The following is a 24941-nucleotide window of genomic DNA, read 5'->3' as shown; positions in this document are numbered from 1 at the left end:
ACCTACACATATGTTATATCAAAAGAAAGCTTATCATTAGGGGAGTCTAATAGGTGTATTTACTTTTTGGTCAGACAAAAATTGTTCAGACAGTATACAAAAAAGGTTCAAAAAAACAGCAAAATTCCGCTCATTAGCATTGAGTGACGTGATGGTTGACCAATCGGTGCATCACGGGGGGGGGTTCATTGTGTGTGTGGGTGGGCCTAATCCTTCTGAGCTGAGGTGAGTGGCCGCCATCTTGATTTCTAACTATTGATTTATTTTTCCCACTTTCTGTGTGTTTATTTTTCCCACTTTCTGTGTGTGTGGAGGGGAAATTGTTTTAAAAAAAAGTAAATTAATTTGTAAATATTTTTTCTAAGCTGATTAATTTTCCTACCTTTCACCCTTTTTTTTCCTCTTGACTCGCTGCCTCCACCGGGCGCCGCAACCTTGGAGGGTTACCCCACCTGCAGGCCTCGAAGCCTCGGCCTCTCCTCACCAGCCACACCCGAGCTAGGCACCGCCCATCCTGCTGGGCCCATCCCACGATCGCCGCCATCTTGGTAAAGGTTGGCGGTGCAGGACTGAGTCGAGCGTAGCCATCGCCGCCATCTTAGTAAAGGCTGGTGGGGCGGGAGTCAGCGCGCGCGTCAACGTCGGCGGCGGCCCGGAGCACGACCTCAGCTAAGCTGAGTCTGGCTGGGCCTCACGCGCTAGGCCGCGCACCGGCCGGCCCTGAGGCGCTGATCCGCACACAAGGGCTTCGGCTCACCGCGGCCGGGCTCTCAGGAAAGGCAGACAGAGAGGGGAAGGGAGGGACAGAGAGGAAATCAGGGAGAGACGGGGAGGGAGAGGAGAGGGGGAGCGAGAGGAGGGGGGGGGAGCGAGAGGAGGGGGGAGGGAGAGGAGAGGGGGGAGGGAGAGGAGAGGGGAGGGAGAGGAGGGGGGGAGAGGAGGGGGGAGGGGTGGGGTGGAGGGAGAGGAGAGGGGGAGGGAGAGAAGGGGGGAGGGAGAGGAGAGGGGGGAGGGAGAGAGGGGGAGGGAGGGAGAGTGGGAGGGAGGGAGAGGAGAGGGGGAGGGAGAGAGGGGAGGGGAGGGAGGGAGAGAGAGTAAAGCAGGGGGAGGGAGAGAGAGCTGGGAGGGAGGGAGAGGAGGGGGGGAGGGAGAGGAGAGGGGGGAGGGAGAGGAGGGGAGAGAGAGGAGAGGGGGGGAGGGAGAGGAGAAGGGGGGAGGGAGAGGAGAAGGGGAGGGTGAGGGAGAGGGGGAGGGAGAGGGGGAGGGAGAGGGAGAGGAGAGGAGGGGGGGGAGCGGTGGGGGGGGAGGGAGAGGAGAGGGGGAGGGAGAGGAGAAGGGGCAAGAGGAGGGGGGGAGAGGAGGGGGGAGGGAGAGGAGGGGGAGGGAGAGGAGAGGGGGAGAGGGAGGGGGGAGGGGTGGGAGAGGAGAGAGAGGGAGGGAGGGGGAGGAGAGGGGGAGGGTGAGGAGAGGGGGAGGGAGGGCGAGGAAAGGGGGAGGGAGGGAGAGGAGAGGGGCAGGGAGGGAGAGGAGGGAGCGAGAGAGAGTAAAGCAGGGAGAGACGGGGAGGGAGAGAGAGAGGGTGAGGGAGGGAAAGAGTGAGGGGGTGTGAGAGGGAGGGAGAGCTCGCCTTCTTCCTTCCTTCCTTCCTTCGCAGGGGTCCATCGGGCCAGGCCTTGAGGCGCTCCTTCCCCATCTCTCTCTCCAGGCTAATTCTGAACTAAATCCAGCAGTCTCTCTCTCTCTCTTCCCCCCCATCTCTCTCTCTCTCCCCCCCCCCATCTCTCTCTTCTCCCCCCAGTCTCTCTCTCTCTCTCTCTCCCTCCCCCTCTCTCTTTCCCTCTCTCTCACTCCCCCCAGTCTCTCTCTCTCTCATCCCCCCAGTCGCTCTCTCCCCCCAGTCTCTCTCTCTCCCCCCAGTCTCTCTCGTCCCCCCCAGTCTCTCTCTCTCTCCCCCCCCAGTCGCTCTCTCCCCCCAGTCTCTCTCTCCCCCCCCAGTCTCTCTCTCTTCCCCCAGTCTCTCTCCCTCTCTTCCCCCAGTCTCTCTCTCTCTCTCCCCCCCAGTCTCTCTCTCTCTCTCTTCCCCCCAGTCGCTCTCTCTTCCCCCAGTCTCTCTCTCTCCCCCCAGTCTCTCTCTCTCTCTCCCCCCCAGTCTCTCTCTCTCTCTCTCTTCCCCCCAGTCTCTCTCCCCCCCCAGTCCCTCTCTCCCCCCAGTCTCTCTCTCTCTCTCTTCCCCCAGTCGCTCTCTTCCCCCCAGTCGCTCTCTCCCCCCCCAGTCTCTCCCTTCTCCCTCCAGTCTCTCTCTCTCTTCCAACAACAACATGCCCTCAAAAAACCCACGGCACTGCCGGGCACTCCAGCTAGTGGGTGATAGGTGAGCGGGATTTGGTCTGACTTAGGATATGGGCAGCAAAGTTTTGGATGAACTTAAATTTATGTAGGGTGGAAGCTGGGAAGTCAGCCAGGAGAGCATTGGAATAGTCGAGTCTGGAGGTAACAAAGGCATGGATGAGGGTTTCAGCAGCAGACGAGCTGAGGCAGGGGTGTAGACAGACGGTGTTATGGGTGTGGAAGCAGGCGGTCTTGGTGAGGGAGCGGATATGTGGTCGGAAGCTCATTTCGGGGTCAAATACAACACTTAGGGCTCGATTTTAATAGCCCTGAGGAGGCGGGTTTGGAGGTGGGTCTGCAGCGAAAATCGGAAAAAATGGTTTCAGACACCCAACTCGCCTCCACCTGATTTTCGTGAGTGTCGGATCAGCCGCTCCCAAACTGACCCGAATGGAACCGATGGGACAGATTGTTAAGGCAGTTAACAGCCTGTTAACTGCTTTGATAATCCTATTTTGATAGTGGTTTCCCATTTTCATGCTTCTGGCTCCTGTTTCCCATCCTGTCAGAAACAGGCCAGCTTCAAGGAGACGAGTTGCTGGAGAACATGATTTGTATGCATTGGTGGAGCGCTTTAAAAGCGCCCCTGAAACATGGCTGACATTCAAATGCAACAACTTTGCTGTTGTAGATATGGGATAGGATTTTACACATCTACTGACCTTCTGACTGTTCAAGCTGACACCCACCTGCAGTGTGACCTGAATGGAACAATTTCAGGCCAATACAACTGCGTGCTTGCAAGCTTGTTGCCTCAAATGAAATCTATAGCAAGGGGATGGGAAACATTTATGCCCTCTCATCCTGGTCCTCATAATCAGAGGAGCAGCAGCCGCGTGGCTCAGTGCAGAACTTGCTCGGAAGAGGAGGAGGAGGGGGAGGAGGAGGAGGGGCGCCTTGCGTGCCCTGTTGTGACTAGTGCAACATCCCTCCAGTTCACTGCTGCCCGTCAAGCAGAGCATGCACACTGCCATGCCACATTTGCATAAGCTTACTCTTCAACCATCGGTGGCTATCATATGGCTCTCTAATTGTAGGCGACATTTGTCCAACGTCATACATCATCTCCGCTATACCCAGTTATCTCAGCATTATAATTGCAAGTCGCCCTGAGCCCTCAATGCGCATTTGCCATTTCCCAGAACACATAGGCCACACAATCAACTGTTTGCCATCATTTTCTTTACGACATGACAAAAGGATCACAAAACAAGTAGTCAGAAAAAAAATGACAAAACACCCATGTGAGTCCCCTTGTGACTATATGTGCTTAATCTTTCTCTTACGCATGCTTCTACGTGGTGCTATCCCTGTGGCTTTCGCAGACATAGAGGCACCTTGCTGACTAGGATGCTGCGTCTGGTTACATGCCTTTGGCGGGCGTCCTCTGGGTTTGGGAGCCTGGGAGGGCTCTTCAACAGTCTGCTCTTCCTGCGGCTACGCAGGGGCTGAAACGGCCATCTCAGTTGGCTCTGCAGAGTGGGTCTCTGACCGAGGGCTCTGCAGTGGCATTGTCGTGCGAACGCTTGGAGAGGAGCCCACACTCCCTTCTGTCCTGCCAACAACATCCCTCTCATGGGTCAGCCACACCTCAGTGTTTGCAAGTGGCTGGAGAGCACCTTGCTGCACATCAGGGGGGCCACGAGGACCCATATCTGCATGGGCAGTCCTCAGCACAAGGAGTTCCATGAAGCTCTGGTCTCTCTGCTCAATAGCTGCCCATCTCTCCTCCAGAGATGACAATCTATTTTGAACAGTCACCATGTTTTCCTGACTCTGGCGACTTATTTCCTCCATGACGGTAGCCAGCCTTTCCATGGAGGTTGCCATCCTATCCATGGAGGTGCGTTCATGCGCCATTGCCTCTACCACAGCAGTGCTGATATTACAGATGGACTCCTCCATTCTATCCACACTCACACTTACCCTGGAGGCAAACCCTTCCAGAGACTCCTGCATTTGTTCCTGTATTTCCCGAACTGCTCTTTTTCTGGATAGCCCCAGAGGCACAGGGTCAACATGCAGCTCAGCAGAGCTAGGAGATTGCTGCGTCCTCCGCCGAGGACTCTCGACTACTGTCGCTGTCTCCACCATCTGCTGATGCTCACTTGTGTGCTGTGATAGACCAGGTGGCAACACTACTCTAACTCGTGAGGGCCCCGCCGAGGTGTGTGTTGCTGCGCTGGTGCTGGGTGCACTGAGTCCTGGTGACGCTGCTCCCTCAGAGGCATCAGGTTCCTCTGAGGAGTCATCTGTCCCTTCGTCCTAGATCGTGGGGAGGGGGGCGCTCGATGGTCCTGTGGGAGAGTAAAGGCATGATTTAGACATCTGATATTGCTGTAGCAGACACATCCTTTTGTGCAGGTGATACAAAGCGATTCTCTATGAACATCATATGCCATTACAATCAATCACTAAATCTCAATGAGAGGGTTGAAACTCTATTATGTCACCAGCTTCCTATAGTGTGCCCGTCTCTCCATCGCTCACTTCCAGATCCTCACCACCTCCAATAATTTTGTGTGCAGCCTCCTCAGCACTTGTCAAGGTTGCTAGGGTTGCTGTGCCTCCTCCAGTCAGTGCTCTCTCCCTCTTATTGTGGGATATCTTTTCCTGCAAGGAGGGACACAAGCGGAATTTCAGCCACAGTGATGGAGTGAGTGTGATTAATCCCTACCATAGAAGCTTTGAGGGAGATGAAGATGGAGTGAGGTGCCAAGAGAAAGGTAGCTCCCTGTGCGTTGTTAGTTGTTGTCACTGCATAACAGTGGGAGCGAGTCTAAGGGGTGCATAGGCAGGATGCTGAAGTGATTCAATACAGAGACAGGGACAGTAAGGGTGCAAGGGAAGTAAGGGTAAGGTGGTATGTGGAGGAGCAGGTTTACAACGCAGAGTGCTGGTGATGAGAAGAGAACGGAAGCAGATTGAAGGTAAGTGTGATGGAATACTCACTTTTGATGTTCGCACAAGATCATTTAACCGTCTCCTGCACTGGATCCAGGTGCGTGAACACACGGACCTTGCGCTCACCTCCTCAGCAATGTGCAGCCAGGCTGCCTTGGTCTGCTGAGGAGGCTTCCTCCAGCAATTGGGAGGGAAGAGAATCTCCCTGCACCCTCTAACAGCATCCACAAGAGCACGGAGGGACTCATCATTAAAGCGTGGAGCTGCCTTGCCTCTGGAAGAACTCATTGTAGTTGTCACAAATTCACAGACCATCAGAATGCAGAAGAGAAAGGCTGAAGCTGAATGGGAGCTTTAAAAGCAGCTACTATGATGACGTCATCAGAGGCAGCTAGCTGACCCGATCGCACTCATTGGACCGGCTAGCGTGCCCCATTGAAGTCAACAAGCCAATTTAATTAAAATTGGACATCCACAGCTGATCCCGCCAGAAGCGGCTCCGGAACCAGTTCACCACGCAACCCGACTCCAAGTCGCCTCGGGAATTAAAATCACGGCCTAAGGTTGTGAACGGCCTGGTTCAGCCTCAGATAGTTGCCAGGGAGAGATTTAGAATCAACAGAAGTAAATAACTTATCTGAGCCATGTCATGGATGAAGAAAGACAATTGCTTAAAGATACAGGGAATGGCACTTAAGTGACACTTGAATTTAGGAGCAAATTAATCAAGAGTCACTTTGTATGAAGAAGTCCTACAGATGTGTCAAAAATATTGCTGAACATGAGATATATCTCATACATCATGGGCCATTATGCAAACTTTGCCCTCATTGATAGTCAAGCATGAAAATGTGTGCCATTTTAAAATTAGAAAATCTTTTCATGATCAGCTGTTTTTGCTCGCTAAGACCATCCCATCTTGCCCACAGACATTGCTAGATATTTGTAGAGCATTGTGGAGCAAAATGCACCCTCTCAATCCCTGAGTCAGAGCTTTCCACTGTAGCCGCAGTTTGTGTTCACTCCCTCAGCAGGTGAATTCAGTGCAGTGATCCATTGCTGCAGCAGATTATCAAGTCCTAGATGAAAAGCTTCTTGTGCATTTATTCTCACCAAGTCCATTTTGTATTAGTTAAGAGGTGGTAGACAGCGTATTATGTTTACAACAACACCAAATTGCATTTATATAGCACCGTTAACACAGTAAAACATTCCAGACATTTCACAGGAGCGATTATTAAACAAAATTTGAAACCAAGCCACGTGAAGAGATAGTAGGACAGGTGACCAAAAGCTTGGTCAAAGAGGTAAGTTTTGAGGAGCATCTTGAAGAAGGAGAGAGCGTCAACGAGTACAGGGGGGATGGGTGAACAGGACTTGGTGCGAATTATGATACGGGCACCAGAGTTTTGGATGAGCTCAAGTTTATGAAAGTGCAAGGTGGGAGGCCAGCCAGCAAATCATTGGAATAGTCGAGTCGAAAGTAATGAAGGCATGGATGTTGGTTTCAGCAGCAGATGAGCTGAAGCAGGGGCGGAGACAGGCGATGTTATGGAGGTGGAAGTAGGCGGGCTTGGTGATGGAGAGGATATGGGGTTGGAAATGAAAACAGAAAATGCTGGAAATACTCAGCAGGTCAGGCAGTACCTGTGGAGAGAGAATCAGAGTTAACGTTTTAGTTGATGACCTTTCATCAGAACTGTAATAAGTTAGAGATTTAACAGGTTTTAAGCAAGCACAGAGGCAGGGAAAGGGGGAGGGGAGGAAAGAACAAAATGGAAGGTCTGAGATAGGGTGGAAGACAAGAGAGATTAAATGACAAAAGGGATGATGGTGCAAGGCGAAAGGAGATGGTAATGTGACAAGTAAAGAAACAAAAGATGGGTCCAGAGAAGGTGTAAATGGGAATATCACAATCATCAGCAACAGCTGCTGGCCGAAAAAACGGGGGCAGAGGTTTTGATCTGGGGTCAGAAGGGTCAAATAGAACGTCAAGGGAAGATAGTTGCCAGAGACACTAATGTATATTCCCACTGCCAGCAGTGTCACCCCCAGGATGTGGCTCCAGTGCCTAAAGAAGTTTAACGACTTCAGACAAGTGGTCAACGTCAGTGAATGTATCTTCAAAAGTTGTATCCTACCAATTGCACCACTAGCCTCACACACTGCTTAATGCACAATACCCTCATCACTTACCTACCAACTATCTTGACCAAACATGAGGCACACCTCACATTCCAAGCTTCACCTCACCTGCACATACTTACCACTGCTGCAAGCCTCACACCCACATCTCACAGCTTGAACACACTGTCAGTTATTCAAACATGACAAACACATCACCCAAACACATTACACCACTCTCATTGACAAACTTCCCTTTCTCTTGCAGGAAAAGGTGGTGCATAACCGGCACTGGCCATTCTTAGCAGGGGCATGTCTGAGCCCATGGCCAGAGGCAAGGCTGAAAGATTACAAGATGCCGGTATCCTCATACGTTATTCTCCTTCTCACATCCCACTTCCCCCTCATCCCACAATCTCTTCTGATTTACAAGCGGCACATGGTGTAAGCATGCACCTCTTGTTTCCCCACCTCCCCTCACTACAACCCTACGCTTGTGCCTTTCTCACATCAGACACCCAAGAAATCCAGCCTGCCCAGCCGGTGTTTGAACAAGAGGGAGAGGAGAGTGAAGAAGAAGAAACACCGTCACTCAATTTCACACTCCCAGCCACCAGCTCAGGTAATGACACTCCGTGTACTTTAGAGGATAGGTTAGACGCAGGATCTGCACATGGTGAGACACCAGGCACGAGTGGGCTGCTGCCAGCTCCCTGGAGGGCGAGGCCACACATGACTTCCACTGCACAGGACTCAGATGAAGACTTCGATGGGGTGGCCTACAGAAGAATGCTGATGCACAATGAAATGATTGGTGCATTGACAGGCCTGCCAGAAAGCCTGAATGCAATGTCAAGGAGCATGGAGGAGTCCAGCTCCAGCCTTGCACAGGGTTTTGGGCAGAGCTTGGAGCCCATCCTTTCCAGTGTGGAAGGGCTGGGCAGATCCATTAACGCACTTGTGGACCAAACCATCACGCCGCATTTGATGGCCAAAGTCTCAGCTTCCATTGCAGCAGAAGCAGCATCCACCCAACGTCTGAGTGCTGCAATGAAAGCTTAGACTGAAGTCATGCAAGCTCAGCTTGCTGCTATGCAAGCACAGATTGCCGCTATCATGGCTGGGTTTACAAGTATTGAAAGGGGCTTGCAAGGTTTCACAGCAGTCCAGCAGGTTGTACCCCAGCAGATTACTAGGATTGCTGAGGCGCTGCCCCGGGGGGAGTAGCAATGGGTCCATGGAGCAGGAACCTGCTGTCCTCTCTCAGGATGACCGCATTCATCCTCCCACCACTGCCACTCTGCCAGTGCCCTTGCTGTTGTCTGCCAGCCAGCCAGTCCAGACTGCTGCCACCCATGCCAAGGTGGTGCAGTCTGAGGCCGGGCCTACTAGGCACAGAGCTCTTTGAAGTTGCCCTGCAAGGCCATCTGCAGTTTCCCCCACTGAAAATCAGCAGCCTTCCACCAGCCATGCTGCAGCCACTGGGGTAGCACTGTATAGGAGCACTAGGATAGGCAAAGGCAAGACAGTCACTAAGGGAATGCACAAGGGTGATTAGTTGATTTTTTAATGTAATATTGGATGCATATATGGATAAAGTTGGATTAGAAAGTTTGCTTTGTGGTGGCTTTTATTTCAGCATTGTGGCCAAGTGGACACGGTGATGGACACTGTGATGGTCTGTAACAGAAGGAATGTGAGGTGTGGGACTAACGTTAAATGGGGAATTGAAGTTGTGTTCACTGGTACTGCAGGCAGAAGATTCGATCCTGGATATCCCGTGAAGAAAAGGGCTGTCTGGGTTGCCTCCTTCCTTTTGCTTCTTCCTCTTCTGCTTCTTCCTCTTCCTCCTCCTCCTCTTGCTCCTCCTTATCCCTCTGCGAGTTGCTTGTCCCCTGTGCTGCCTCTGCTCCATCTCCATGTCATGCTGCAGCCCAAGGGGGACTGCAACTAGAGCCCCTAGGACTGTGAGCAAGTAGTGTTTTCAGAGGCCTTCCTTTAGAGAGCCAAAGCCTTGCAAACATCCAGCAGCACTCCCTGCACTCCCTGCACACTTTAACAACTTTTTAAATGTCTTACACCAAGCCACTGCTCAAATAATCAGTACAGGAACCAATACAAATGCAAAAAGCAACTTACCTCAAAGTTGCGTGTGTCCCTTTAAGTAGTGCTGCTGGGGGTCCATCGTGCAGCTGAAATTTGGAGAGGGCGTACAGTCGAGCGGCGATATCAAATATAGCAGGTCATGCGTCAAATCAGAGTTACATGCTGACTGACGTCATGATCGGCCTCATTTGCATTCTTCTGCTGAATGCAGGCAATGGCCGCGCTACTGACTTACCCAAAATGACGACTGCTGCGGTCCACACCAGAAGTGGCTGGAAGCAAGGTGGTCACCATTTTTCTGCCAAAACCAGCCTTAAATGTCGGCACTAAGAGGGAGTTTTGCAGCCCATTGTCAGTAAGAATTCTTCAATCTGATTGGTTAAGGAGTTACACAGTTGTTTGCCCTTTTCACCGCAATTTCTAATCACAGCAAGTTCCAGTGCAAAACTCCATAAAAGTCTGTAGGCAAGTGTAATAAATGGCTGGCATGGTTTGTTCACCGCTGACCGCAAAATCCGGGCCACTCTTTCCTCAGGATCTTTATTCAGTAATGTGTTCAGTTCAGTTTGGCTCAGTTTTGGAAATGACACTTGGACTATGTGTGCTGGGCAGAATGTACTAACGGAGTCGTGTTTTCTGCCTTTTGGATAAGACAGAAACATAGGAACAGGAGTAGGTCATTCAGCCCCTCAAGCCTGTTCCACCACATTCAATGAGATCATGGTTGATCTGTATCTTATCTCATTGAAACTTATAAAATTCTAACAGGACTAGACAGACTAGATTCAAGAAGGATGTTCCTGATGGTCAGGGAGGCCAGAACCAGGGGTCACAGTCTAAGGATAAGGGGTAAGCCATTTAGGACTGAGATGAGGAGGAATTTCTTCACCCAGAGAGTGGTGAACCTGTGGAATTCTCTGCCACAGAAGGCAGTTGAGGCCAATTCATTAAATATATTCAAGAAGGAGTTAGCTATATTTCTTAAGGCTAAAGGAATCAAGGGATATGGGGAGAAAGCAGGAACAGGGTACTGAATTTGGATGATCAGCCATGATCTCATTAAATGGCGGAACAGGCTCGAGGGGCCGAATGGCCTACTCCTGCTCCTATCTTCTATGTTTCTATGTTAACTCCATCCACCTGCCTTGGCTCCATATCCTTTTATACCATTGACTAGCATAATTCTATTGAACTCAGATTTAAAATGATAAATTTGAGCTAGCATCTAATGCTTTGTGTGGGAGAGAGTTCCACACTTCTACCACCCTTTGCGTGAGGAAGTGTTTCCTAACTTCTCACCTGAATGGCCTGCCTCTGATTTTAAGGTGATGTCCCCTTGTCCTAGACTCTCCTACCTGTGGAAAAGGTTTCTATCTACCCTATCAATTCCTTTTAAAACCCTAAAATCGTCAGTCACATCACCAATTAACCTTCTATATTCCAAGGAATACAAGCCTAGTTTATGTAATCTCGCCTCCTAGTCTAACCCTTGGAGCCCCGGTAGCATTCTGGTGAATCTGCATTGCACTCGTTCCAAGACCCATATATCTTTTTAAGGTGCAGTGCCCAGAACTATACATAGTACGCCAGATGTGGTCTAACAGTAGCAAAACGTCCTCCCCTTTATATTCTAGCCATCTAGTTATAAAGGCTACCATTCCATTCGGCTTTTTGATTATTTTTTGTACCTGACTACTACATTTTAGTGATCTGTGTACATGGATGCCTTAATCTCTTTGGACCTCCACTGTTTCTACTTCCTAGTGCATGGTGGGTAGCTGAGAAAATTCCAATGTGAGATAGCTCTGCAAAGGCTAATTATTAACCTTGTAATATGCTAATCCTCCATAGCATAGCATTCGCACCACACAAGTACCAGGCAGTGACCATCTCCAACAAGAGCGTGTCTATCCACTTCCCATTAACGTTCAGTGGCATTATCATTGCTGAAGCCCCTACCATCAACATCCTGTGGGTCACTATTGGCCAGCCACATAAATGCTCAGCCTTGTTCCTCAGATAACTAACCCCCTCCTGACTAAGACCTCCTAGTTTATGACAGACAAGATTGTTTCTTTGAGAAATTGAAGTCGCGCACACAATTTTCAAGTTTGGGCCTTATCTGAATATAGCTAGCGAGTTTCTGCTTCTCCTGACCCCACAAAAATTCTCCCAAAAAATGTTTTGAGCTTTTTCTTGGGCGGTCACCAGCAGTCCCTTTAAAGACCATTGGTTAGGCCACTCACTGCCTGGTAAAAATGGGCGGTGTGTGCATGGCTCATGATCCGTCCATGGCTCATGATCGACCTGTTTATGCTTGAAAATTGCAGCTGGGGTCCTACAACTGGTGCAGGATCCTAATTTGTATCTTTAAGCAGCTTTACACGCAAAACAGGAGGGGTTGCTGCTCTGCCATTTACAGCCCTGTCTGAAAATTAGATCAGGCAGCCATTGGGCATCAATGGGGCAGCCACGGTGTAACCACCCCCCCCCCCCACACCTGATTTTCAACTGCAAGTTGACCATTGGGTTTTAGTTTCTGAAGATCATATCTGGCCTCATAGCCTGCAATATCTTTGGAGTTGCTTCCGCTCCCTGCCGTAAATTCACAGGAGGTGTGGTGCAAACCCTGTTTATGTGTGTAAGTAGGCTTTCTGCTGCACTTAAGTGAAGTTACAATGGCAAAGCAGGAGCAACTCCAAGAAAATTCTGGGCCAGTTTCTTGTACAGTTACAAAGAATTACATAGAATATACAGCACAGAAACAAGCCATTCGGCCCAACCAGTCCATGCCGGCGTTTATGTTCCACTCGAACCTCCTCCTATCCTTCCTCATCTAACTCTATCAGCATAACCCTCTATTCCCTTCTCCCTCATATGCTTATCTAGCCTCACCTTAAATCTATCTATGCCATTTGCCTCAACCACTGCCTGTGGCAGCGAGTTCCACATTTTCACCACTCATAGGTAAAGAAGTTTCTTCTGAATTCCCCATTTGATTTCTTGATGACGATCTTATTTTGATGGCCTCTAGTTTTGCTCAAATGGAAACACTCTCTCTGCATCTACTCTACCAACACCGTTCATAATTCTAATGACCTCTATTAGGTCACCCCTCGGCCTTCTCTTTTCAAGTGAAAAGAGACCCAACCTGTTCACTCTGTCCTGATAGGCATAACCTCGCATTTCTGGTATCGTCCTTGTAAATCTTTTTTGCATCCTCTCCAGTGCCTCAATATCCCTTTTGTAATATGGCAACTAGAACTGTACACAGTACTCCAAAGTGTGGTCTAACCAAGGTTCAATTCAAATTTAGCATAACTTCTCTACTTTCAATTCTACCCCTCTAGAAATAAACCATAGTGCTTGGTTTGCTATTTTTATGGCCTTATTAACCTGTGTCGATACTTTTAGTGATTTGTTTATTTGTAATTCCAGATCCCTTTGCTCCTCTACTGCATTTAGAATCTTATTCTCCAAGAAATATGTGACTCCTTATTTTTCTTACCAAAATGTAATACTTCACACTTATCTGTGTTGAAATTCATTTGCCAATTATATGCTCAATCTGAAAGTTTATTAATGTCTTCTTGTAATTTGTTGCAGTTCTCCTCACTATTAACTATCCCCCAATTTTGTGTCATCTGCAAATTTAGAAATTGTGGTTTTGATCCCAAAGTCTAGTCATGAATATAAATTGTGAACAACAGTAATCCCAGCACTGATCCTTCTGGGACACCCCTTTCTAGTAGTAATCCAAAGACCAGGACTAATGATCCGGAGGCATGAGTTCAAAATCCCACCACGGCAGCTGTGGAATTTAAATTAAGTTAATTAAACAAATCTGGAATAAAAAGCTAGTATCAGTAATGGTGACAATGAAACAACCGAATTGTCGTAAAACCCATTTGGTTCACTAATGTCCTTTTGGGAAGGAAATCTGCCACCCTTACCTGGTTTGGCATACACGTGACTCCAGACCCACAGCAATGTGGTTGACTCTTAACTACCCTCTGAAATGACCTAACAAGCCACTCAGTTGTATCAAAACCGCTAGGAAAACATTCCCCGCATGGACTGCAGAGGTTCAAGACAGCGGCTTACCACCACTTTCTCAAGGGCAATTAGGGTGAAGGGATAATTCGAAGTCCTAGCCCTTTTGGGCTACCCCAGATCAGGCGTATTACCCAGACATTCACCCTCAACTTAAGTTAGAGATAGCCAAATTCTATAAGACACTTATATGGGTCTAAAGGTTCAGGATATCTCTCCCTAAAGGAAGGGAATGACTAAAGATGTTACCATCCTCCAGATAGTACTTTTAATAAGTTGAACTAGACTGTAACCTTCCGGATATTATGAGGGTCCGGAATACCCCCCAGAATTCTGCAACACCTTACAAAAGAGTGTACAGAATATGGGTTTGCGAGTTTATACAGAATTACTCTTTGGGACAATTCTAAAAATATATAGTTTTATTTAAGAGCCGAAATTTAATTAACAGCTGTTGAATCAGTCGCAACATTAGCAATTCAAAATACAGTTAGCTTACTTTTCTTATTTCTCAGAGATCCTTATTCTCAAATCTTTACTTCGTTACATTTCTACATTTCTTACTTATTTCTAAATCCAGATTATCCACCAAAATCTATCACTTTGATTTCCCGAGACTCATAGTTAAAAACTTACAGAGATGCCTCTGAAGAGTTGAGAAACGCTTTGCCCGTTCAGCGAGTTCTGACTTTCTGTTTGATAAGCTCTTATTTTTATACTCTTTTGGCAGTGGTTTCTTCTTTGAAGTTCTCTGCTGATGTCAGCTAATTATCTTTATTGATACTCTCTTTTGAATGCTTTCTATTCTTACTGTCAATTCAACTATTGCATGCATAATTACGTCTCTACCTTTAGGTGTTTCAAAAACCATCATAAAAACAATATGACAGTAGTCTTTATTTGATGTCATTCTTACAAAATGCTTTCATTCAATTCTTAATATTGGCTTTACTGGTTTTTAGCAGATGCTGTGACTCTGTGCTGCTCCAAATTTAATACAAACACAATGTAATTGCTTGGTGTCATCTATTGAAGTCATATCTTCAAAGTGTCCTTGTTGGTATCATATTTACTACATGTATAAATTAAAGACACTTTGACCAGAGTGTTTCATGCATTTCTAGCTATCTCAATTGGTTGCATATTTAATCGTGTTTCCTGTCTTCCAAGTTTAACATAAAAACTATTTGACCAGTAGGTGTTTCTTTTACTTGATGTCATCTTTTCAAAGGCATATGGTTCTTTTAATGTTTGTGTTTCTGTTTTATGTGTTACTTCTTAACATTTTAAACTGGGCATTTTCATTGTGTTGGTTGCAAACCGTAGCCCTTTCGGAAGCACCAATGATTTGCTTCAATCTTTCATTGTTTTAGTATTTTTAACTAATTCCCATTTCAAAGCTTGTTTACAACTTTGTTATCAACTGATTTTTATCTCAGAAGCCTGTTCTCTGTTTACAGCCTATGTCTCCGAGGCTTTGGATTTTTAAACCCAGTATATCATTTAATAATATCAGAATACAGTTCATATGATGGTGTATCTTTCTGAAATATGGCGTATTCCCTCACAAGGGCTGGGCAATAAATGCTGGCTTTGCCAGCGACGCCCACATCCCCTGAACGAATTTTTAAAAAACCTTCTACCCCATTCTCTGATTTCTGTCTGGCAGCCAGTTCGCTATTCATTCTGCTACTTGTCCCCTGACTCTGCATGCTCTGACCTTATTCATTAATCTATTTTATGGCACCTTATTCAAGGCTTATTGGAAATCTAGATGAATTGTACCTACTCATTACCCTTTTCTTTATTATATTTTTGGTTTCTAGATGTTTTTCTATTTTCTCCTTTAGTAGGCATGCCATTTATTTTCCTACCACCGATGTTAAGCTGACTGGTCTATAGTTCCCTGGACATGTGCTATCTCCCTTCTTAAATAGAGGTAAAATACTACCTATCCACTAGTCCTCTGGCATTACATCTTTTTCTAACAAATTATTAAACTTGTGTAATAGTGCCTCTGCTAGCTTTTCCCCTAGATTCTTTTAAAATGCAAGGATGTAATCCGTCCAGAACAGGGGTTTATCCTCTTTGAGTTTGACTAGTTTATTTAATATTTCTCCTCTTTTTGTTTTAACTGTGGTTATATCATTTCTAATTTCATCTCCCAATATCATGTCCACCTGATCCATCTCCCTCGTAAATACTGAAGCTAAGTAATTATTTAATAGGCCCTCGAGCCTGTTCCGCCATTCAATGAGATCATGGCTGATCTGCGACCTAACTCCATACACCCGCCTTTGACCCATATCCCTCTGGATAAAACTATCCAGAAATACCTCCCCCTCCCCTAAGTTTCAGAGTGTGTCTAACTCGCACTCCAGCTCAATGACTCTGAGCCAGAGTGGCTGAAGGCAAAGACATTTCCTGCAGATGTGGGAAACTGGGACAGCGTCGCTGTCCACAAACTCCCACACTACAGTCCCGACACATATACAAAAAGAAAATACTACAGATGCTGGAAATCTGAAATAAAAACAGAAAATGCTGGAGATACTCAGCAGGTCAGGCAGCATCTGTGAAGAGTGAAACAGAGTTAACGTTTCAGATCGATGACCTTTCATCAGAACTGGAAAAAAGCAGGAAATGGGACAGATTTTTAAGCAAGGGTAGGGACTGGGAAATGGGGGAGGGGATGAAAGAACAAAAGGGAAGGCCTGTGATAGGATAGAAGGCAGGAGAGATAAGAGACATTGAGAGACATTAAGAGATATTCAAGGCAAGAGGAGATGGTAATGGGACAGGTTAAGAAACAAAGGATGGCTCTAGATGAAGTGTAACTTGCACTGGCAGAATGAAAGACAGCTGCCATGTGGGAGAGAAGAACAGAACAAAACTGTGGATAAAAAATATATATATGGTAGGGGCCGGGGTTATGATCTGAAATTGTTGAACTCTATGTTGAGTCCAGAAGGCTGTAAAGTGCCTAATCGAAAGATGAGGTGCTGTTTCTCGAGCTTACACTGAGCTTCCGTGGAACAATGTAAGAGGCCAAGGACGGTGAGGTCTGAGTGGGAGTGGAGCGGTGAATTAAAGTGACGGGTGACCGGAAGCTCGGGGTCCTCCTTACGGACTGAACAGAGGTGTTCCGCAAAGCGGTCACCCAATCCCATTACCATCTCCTTTTGCCTGGAATATCTCTTAATGTCTCTCAATGTCTCTTAATCTCTCCTGCCTTCTGTCCTATTACAGGCCTTCCCTTTTGTCCTTTCATCCCCTTCCCCATTTCCCAGCCCCTACACTTGCTTAAAAATCTGTTCCATGTCCTGCTTTTTTCCAGTTCTGACGAAAGGTCATCGACCTGAAACGTTAACTCTGTTTCTCTCTTCACAGATGCTGCCTGACCTGCTGAATATCTCCAGCATTTTCTGTTTTTAGTCCCGACACATAGGGCTCAATTTTGCCATTGGGGCGGGCTGGGGGCGTGTCAGCCACCCGACTCCAATTTGATGTGGGAAAAATATGCGACTTTCACCTAATTGGGCAATTGATTTCCAGTGTGTGGGAACCCCTGGCCCACTTAGTCTTTCCATCCTGAAAGTCCTCCGATGACATCATTAGTGCTGGTGGATTTAAGGCCTGCAAGCAGCCTTGCTTACTCTGCAGACTGCAAACCTTATGCCCTTTGCTGTGATAGATTCCTCCAGCCAATATGTCCAGCAGTAGGTCAAAGTCTGCACCAAGGTTTGATGACGCTGCCCTGCAAGCTCTGGTGGAGGGAGCAAGAGGAAATAAAGAGGTGCTCTTCCCTTCCTCAGGGAGGAAGAAGCCTCCCCAGCAGACGAAAGCTGTGTGGATGCAAGTGGCCCAGGAGGTTAACTCTTTGTCTATGTGCCGCAGAACCTGGCTGCAGTGCAGGAAGAGGTTTCATGACCTTCTGCGCACTGGAAAAGTGAGTACACTTTGCCATCACCCTCAATCTGATCCCCATTGCCTCTCCTCACCAGCACTCAGCTTTGACAACCTCTTCCTCCACCTCCTACTTGACACTGACATCACTGCACCCTTACCCACTCCCTCTCTCTCTATGGTCACATTCACCTAACTATTCGACTATGCAGCCCTCACACTCCCTATCGCTGTGATGCTATGAAAACAACTTTCAACACACAGGGAGTGCCCTTGGTCTTGCCACCTCACTCCATCTTTGTCTCCTTCTAACCATCAATGATATGGATTCTCTACACTCACTCCTTCATTCTCACTCAAACTCCACTTGTCTCCCTCATTGCAGGAAAAGAGAGCTCACAATAAGAGGGAAAGAGCGAGGACAGGAGGAGGGCCACTCTCAGTAGCTCAGCTCACCCCCTGGGAGGAGGCAGCCCTGGAGATCGTGGGAGTGGAGGAGGATGTGCAAGTGGAAGACGGACAGATAGGTGCATCAGAGCAAGCTGGTGACAGAATAGTTTATCATCTCTCTCATTGACATTGCATGAGTCACTGATAATGAATCTGATTCTCCAACTGATTGACTTTTGATCATCTGCAATATTCAATGTGCATGTAACCTTGGCCTCACATCTCTGACTCTTTCCTTTACTCCCCCACAGGACCATCGAGAGCCCCCGTCCCCACTGTTCAGGAAGAAGAGCCTGAGCTTCCAGACTCCTCAGAGGAAGCTGCAACCACTGAGGGCGCTGCGTCACCAGAATTAAGCGCACCCTGCACCAGCGCAGAAACTCACACCTCGGTGGGACCTTTGGGACATAGAGTAGAGTTGTCACCTGGTGTATCACAGCTCACAAGTGAGCATCAGCAGATGGTGGAGACAGGGACAGCAGTGGAGAGTCCTCGTCGGAGGGCGCAGGACCCTCCCAGCTCGGCTCCGCTGCATGTCGACCCTGTGCCTCCGGGTTCATCCAGAAGGACAGCAGTGCTGGAACTCCAAGAACAGGTGCAGGAGTCTCTGGCAGGTTTTGTCTCCAGGGTCGTTGCGAGTGTGGAGCGAATGGAGGAGTCCATCGCTAACATGAGCAGAGCCTTTGTGGAGGCGTTGGCGCATGAACACATCACCGCGGAAAGAAAGGCAACCTCCGTGGAAAGGATGGCTAACGTAGAGGAGAAGATGGCTACGGCCATGGAGGAGCTTAGTCGCCAGGGTTGTGAAAACATGGTCATTGATCACAATAGACTGACATCTCTTGAGGAGCGATGGTCAGCTATTGAGCATACAAACCAGACATTCATGCAAGTCCTCGGGAGTAGGACTTCCAGTGCAGAAATGGGGCCTCATGGCCCCCCTGAAGTGCAGCAAGGTGCTGTCAAGCCACTTGCTAGCTCTGAAGTGGGGCTGACCCATGAGAGGGATGTTAGTGGCAGACAGCAAGGAAATGGGGGCTCCTCTCCAAGCGCTCACACGACCATGCCACTGCAAAGCCCTCGGTCAGAGCCCCACCAGAGTCCCCGCCCAACTGAGATCGGCGTCTCAACCCCTGCACAGCCGCAGGAGCAGCAGACTGTTGCCAAGTCCTCACAGGTTCGCAACCCCAGAGGACACCTGCCAAAGGTGTCGAGACAGGAGCAGCAGGACAGTGAGCATGGGGCCTCCACATCTGCTGAAGCCACAGGGAAAGCACCACGTAGGAGCTCACGTAAGGGGAAGATAATGCACAAATAGTCACAGGGGTAGTCACTTGGGCGTAATGTTATGTTTAATTTTGAAATGCCATCAGTTGGTTATTGCCATTAAAAATTCTGATGGCAAACTGTTGCAGTTGTGGCCTGTGTCATTTCGCAAATGGGACTTCCACCTTGAGGGCTTAGGGCAACTTGCAATTGTCAGTATGGTGGTCAAAGTGATAGGAATCCGCAGGTTCTTGGCCATTGTCGATGGTCTGATAAGAATGTGCGAGGCAAAAGTGTTTGATTGTGCAGCCTAAGCAAATCTGGCCAAGATGAGTGCGTCCCTTGCATCCCGGGCAGCAATGTGGTCGTGCGCTGGCGCCTTCTGGCCTGTGCAGCTTCAGGTGGGTGAGCAACAGCTTGGAGCTCCTGCTGTTGCTCTTGCAGTTGGTGCAGCTGTTGTTCAGGGTTCTGCTGCTGCCGCGGCTGGTCTTTGTCCGAATCTGATGTCCAGGAGGAAAGGAAATAAATAGTTCCCATTCTTCTGGTATATGCCTCAGTTGAGGAAGCGCTCAGTCAAGGTGGGGAGAGGGGTTTTCCAGGAGGTCACACTGGAGATGGGTGTCAGGCTCCAAACTTCCATAACAATGGGTAAGCCTGCTAAAAGTTCCCCCAGACCTGAGACAACAAAGTTCTGCCACCTGCAAATGAAGATTGCTGAAAACTCCTTTTTAATGGTGGAGCTGCAGCTGTTAGTAAGCAATCTACTTGTGCTGCCGCCAGGATTAACTGGTGTGTTCCAGAGGAGACGTGCAGCACATGGGAAAACTGTTAAAATCAGAAAGGCCTCGCAAAATGGGATTATAGAGGCAGTTAACTGGTTGTTAAGGGCCTATCCCGCCTCTTGGAGGCAGGATGGAGACCGGGTCAGAAAACTCGCATGTGAGAAAATTGCTCGGAGACGGGATGGAGGCGGGATCAGGCCCGCCCGCCAGTTTTTGCGATTTTAACAGCTCACATGTCTCTGATCCCGCCTCGTCGGGCCTGACAAAATCGAGCCCATAGTTTGCCCTGCCATCTCTAGTCTTTTTTTATTTATTTGTTTATTGATAGCCTGAATTACAATTAGACTGCTTTTAAAAAAAAACGAATTACTTACTGTTTATTCACCTGAGAGCAAAATAAAAATGTATTACTCACCAACCAATCACTGAGCTGCTGTCTTGTGAAGTCTCCGGGTCCGGGAGCTGAATGGATGTTACTGGAAAATCTCATGCTTTTTGAAACTTGGATTAGTTAACTTAGCTCTTTATCATCTTTGATCCTGACCATATCTTTTTATATATTTATTCATAGGTCTGTTTTAAGGTTTTTTTTGCATGCTTTAAAAAAAAATGAACTTGCACTAAGCACTAAAACACCTAACTAAATTTTAAATACTTACTGCCTCAAGCTTACAGGAACCACTACAAGTGTTGAAGGCAAAAAAGAGTACCTCCTTCCCCTCTGCACCGAATTCCAACTCTCACCAAATTCTAAACTTCCCACTCTGTTCACGATCCACTCAATGATCTGTGGTTACATTCAGGAGACCTATGGTGCTAAACTATGATTATTGTCACTTTGCATAGACTGATTGCATCATTTTCACTGAGTTACTATGAGGAAACTATAATGGTCCCGTGTGTTCATTAAATGGTTTGTCCAGCACAAGTAATTCCTCCGTCAAAGGCCCAAATAACCAATGTGGGGAATCTGCCCCCTAATGCCCCAGTAACAGAGATCTGTTGGACTACTGTTAGCTGTGGCATGAATCAAGTCGGTCAGGATGGCGGAAGAAGTCTAATGAAATGTGAAATAGTAAATTAATGTGATCTGATTGTAAGATAGTCAATGCTGTTGATTGCAGATGAAAGACATTAAGTACAAAAATTGCAACTGCATTTGTAAGAAAAAAACAATTCACTTGGAGACATCTTTAAAGTTCCTAATTACTTCAAATAACCAGATATTTGAATTCCATATACAGGGAAATTGGCTTAAATGCAAATGCTTACACCTGAAAAGTGCTTGCACATATTTGAATTTGTACGTAAACAGATTAGAAAAACTATGGGGGAGAAATTTGTGTGTTGACAGCTCTAACGACAGCTGATGCCGGTCCCAGCGCGCATGCCATATTGGTGTTGCCGTTAGCGCTGCCGCTGAAGTGGTACCGCCGGGGACCTCGCCATCACAGAGATCATGACGTCAGTAATTGTGCAATGCCCACTTATCTTAATGGCAGCGCAGAACAACAACAGGGAGAGCTGGTGTCTACAAGCAGGAAGCAGGCTGCAGCAGCATTATTTAAAGGCACCATCCCCAATCAGCTGTACCTAACAGGGTTCTGCAGTTTCAGTGCCTGGTTGCTACTTCCTGCAACTGAAACAGCTTTGTTTAGTTATTTCAAGTTCTTTTGGTGACAGGGATTGTTGATTCAAGTGCAAAAGTCACTCATTATTTGTTAAAGGCTTCTGCTCACAACACTTCCTCACACTCATGGGGGTTGCGGGATTACCTCAGGAGGACGACAAGGCAGAGGAGGAGGAGGAGGACGACGAGGCAGAGGAGGAGGAGAAGGAGGATGATGAGGCAGAGGAGGAGGAGGACGACGAGGCAGAGGAGGATGAGGAGGAGGATGACGAGGCAGAGGAGGACGAGAAGGAGAAGGAGGACGAGGAAGAGGAGAGTCAGGAGGGAAGACGGAGGCAGCGAGACAATCGGACTTCCGGACGCGCGGTCCATGATAGGCTCATCAGACTCCGATTCGCATGAATGAAACCCCAGATCTCCATAGCTCACCACATCTCCACCATACAATCCCTGTCTCATGGTGTATCACAGCATCCTCCTGGGCACAAGGCTGAAATAAGAGAGACCACAAAATAGTCCAAACACACTTAATAAATTTATCTATAAACATATCACACATATCACATGAATTCTTATAAGTAATGACCCTTGTGCCTGCCATAGTTGAATATCTGTCATTGTGTGCAAGGTGTGAGATGTGGGTGTGAGTGTTGGTAGGTAGAGATTGTTGGTGGGTGAGTGCTGGGGGTGTGGTGCATTGAGCTGTGGGTGAAGCATGTGGTACAGATGGTGGTATGTAGCATTTGTTGAAGCCTTCACTCACCCTGACCACCTGTGCGAGGTCGTTACACTTCTTCGTGCACTGGGTGTGGGTCCTGGGGACCGCAGTGCCTCCTGTGACGTGTGCTACCTTCCTCCACATAGTCCGGCAGACTTCTGGCAAGGGCCTCCTGCCAGTTGGCGGGTACATGACCGCCCGTCTTCTCTCCACCGCTAAAACCAATGCCTCCAAAGCTTCATCGGAAAACCTCCGGGCTCTGTCCCTGGGGCGGCCAGCTGCATCAGGATTTGTTAATAAGTGCTCCTTCTCCTTGTCCTTCTCCTTATGGTTGTTGAGGCATCTGCACACCCAACAATGCTGAGAATGAGGTGCTGCAGCATCAATGAATCACCCCTTTAAGTAGTGAAAAAAGCCTGTGGCAATCATTACTTGCGTTTAGACTGCCCCTGATATAGGTCCATCTTTTCAGTGTATCACCAATGAGCTTGGGTTTTTAGACGAGAATCATGACTGCAATCATTTCTATGAGGAGGATGAATTTTGCGTGCAGCCTAGATGATTTTTCAACTGGCACTACTTAACCATTTTTAGTCTTAAACACTGCCTTTAACTATAACCTTGGCTGCAATGAATTTCTAGCCCTAAGACTATTAAATCATTATCTGGATTGCTTTCAGATTAGAATATTTAACAATTGTTATTTAAAGCTGTTTTCACAACCTGACTTCACCTGACGAAGGAGCAGCGCTCCGAAAGCTTGTGATTTCAAATAAAGCTGTTGGACTATAACCTGATGTTGTGTGACTTCTTACATTTGTCCACCCCAGTCCAACACCGGCATCTCCACATCATGACTTTTAAAAGTTATTGATATGCATAGAAAGGGACATCAGGTACCCACTAGTCTGATTTTTAACCTTGGTTAATCCAGAATTTAGAAATTTGCATGAATGAATCAAAGTGCCATTGACTGATAGGACGATATCTAGACATAAAACTTGAAGTACTTATAGGACATGGATTTTTGTTTGCATGAAGATTGAATATAAGTTGATTTGATTAACTCTTAATATGCCATTTGTTCAAATTAGGTACAGCTTCTTTGTAATAAAAATACTGTAAGGAAGCTAGGAACATCTAACAAGAATCACATCCATTTGCTAGAAGCGATTTAATAAATGGTCTATAATTTACAGAAAGTTTTGATGTAACTACAGCATAAGAGTGGAGTTACGGCATTTTTTCTGAGGAAATTTTTGTGTCATTGATTTACGCTGAAGCATCGCTACATGCAAATTTCCTTGATCATTTGCGTTGCACCTAAGTTATATCAGCTGAAACTGCATTTGGTACATTAACAGAGCTCCGTACCCATGTAAATGACAAGAGAACAGGAGTCTCCTGCTTTTATGCTAGTTCTGAACATGTGTAAATTTACGCCCAAACGTTTAGGCGCAGCAGGGGCCGTATTTCTATTTCTGGTGTGTTACAGCGATTTCTTTTCAGCTATGTATTTTTTGTTTATTCCTCCTTACTGAGACCTGCATGGTATTTTCTATATCTTTGGGTGTTAACTGTCCATAAAATGATGGCTTGATTACTTTAAACTATAATTTTCATAATATCAAGAAAATAACGAGGGACGTAAAGAAGGACGATGGCATCTGTTCCCTGCTTCTCTTTGGCCCCAAATGTTTACGCTAATTTCCATTTGTATTATGCCAGTTTTTACATTTGGCGCATGCTGATGAGGTTCTCAGGTAACATTGGCATAAATTGCCTTTGGCTGGATTGGCATAGAAACAGGCGTATATTTTGATGTAATTTTGGCGTAAGTCGGATTCAGGAAATTCCAGTCCAATATGCCTGATCAGCCAATATTTTAATTAATAGCAAATAATTTGCAAATAAAATTTTCAAATGAACAATAAACAGCATGATTATAAATCAAATGTACACAAATGGTTCAACCTCAGGACCAAAGATACTTGTAACTCAATGTACATGGTGCAAACTTTGGTATGTGATCCAAGAATGATGAGAACATTTTTGGATTTGCAATATAATGTACCTAAAAGATTAATTACTCTGAATTCCCAGCAACAAGAAGTGGCACAGACCAAAAGCCAGATGGTCCCCTTCCCTGGGTTACAGTGTAACATTTGGTTAGGCCTGAGAGCAGATTACCATGGTCTGCACTCTCTAACCCTGCAAGCGTGTGTTGCATTGACTCAAAAAGAGAAGAGAGAAATGTAACCTAAAGATGAGCAATTTCTTTTTCAATAAACAACGTGCAAAATGTACAGTAACTTGTAGTCTGTTGTGGCACAAGGTTATTGTCATCATACAGAACAGCTTTGGTTTGACTAAGTACTTGAAACAGCCAAGAACGAAGGCTGTGAAAACGACCAAATTTTGTGAGTACAGCACAAAACTTTGCCCGTCATGAGTAATGTACCCGCAATTTCCCAATCAGTACTGGTGACAGGCAAGGTTCCTCACTACTGGTGCTTGTTTGGAACATTTAAGTGATAAGATCCTTTTGTAAAGTTTACATTTGCTGTTTCCCCATTTGAGAAGAGTACTATTCAACCATTCCAGTGAAAACCAA

At 47.0% G+C, this 24941-nt stretch overlaps 1 protein-coding gene across 1 annotated transcript in view; it reads left to right on the top strand.

Annotated features, from left to right (window-relative positions):
* LOC147111560 (unconventional myosin-XVI-like) overlaps positions 1-24941 on the top strand; it is a 350938-nt gene that overhangs the window by 113087 nt on the left and 212910 nt on the right. The gene's annotated exons all lie outside the window — the stretch shown is intronic.

Source organism: Somniosus microcephalus, chromosome 10 (assembly GCF_052327205.1).
Source record: "Somniosus microcephalus isolate GS21.2 chromosome 10, FLI_Smic_1.0, whole genome shotgun sequence".
Lineage (NCBI taxonomy): Eukaryota > Metazoa > Chordata > Chondrichthyes > Squaliformes > Somniosidae > Somniosus > Somniosus microcephalus.
The sequence above is the reverse complement of the archived record's forward strand: the minus strand, read 5'-3'. Positions and strand labels throughout refer to the sequence as shown.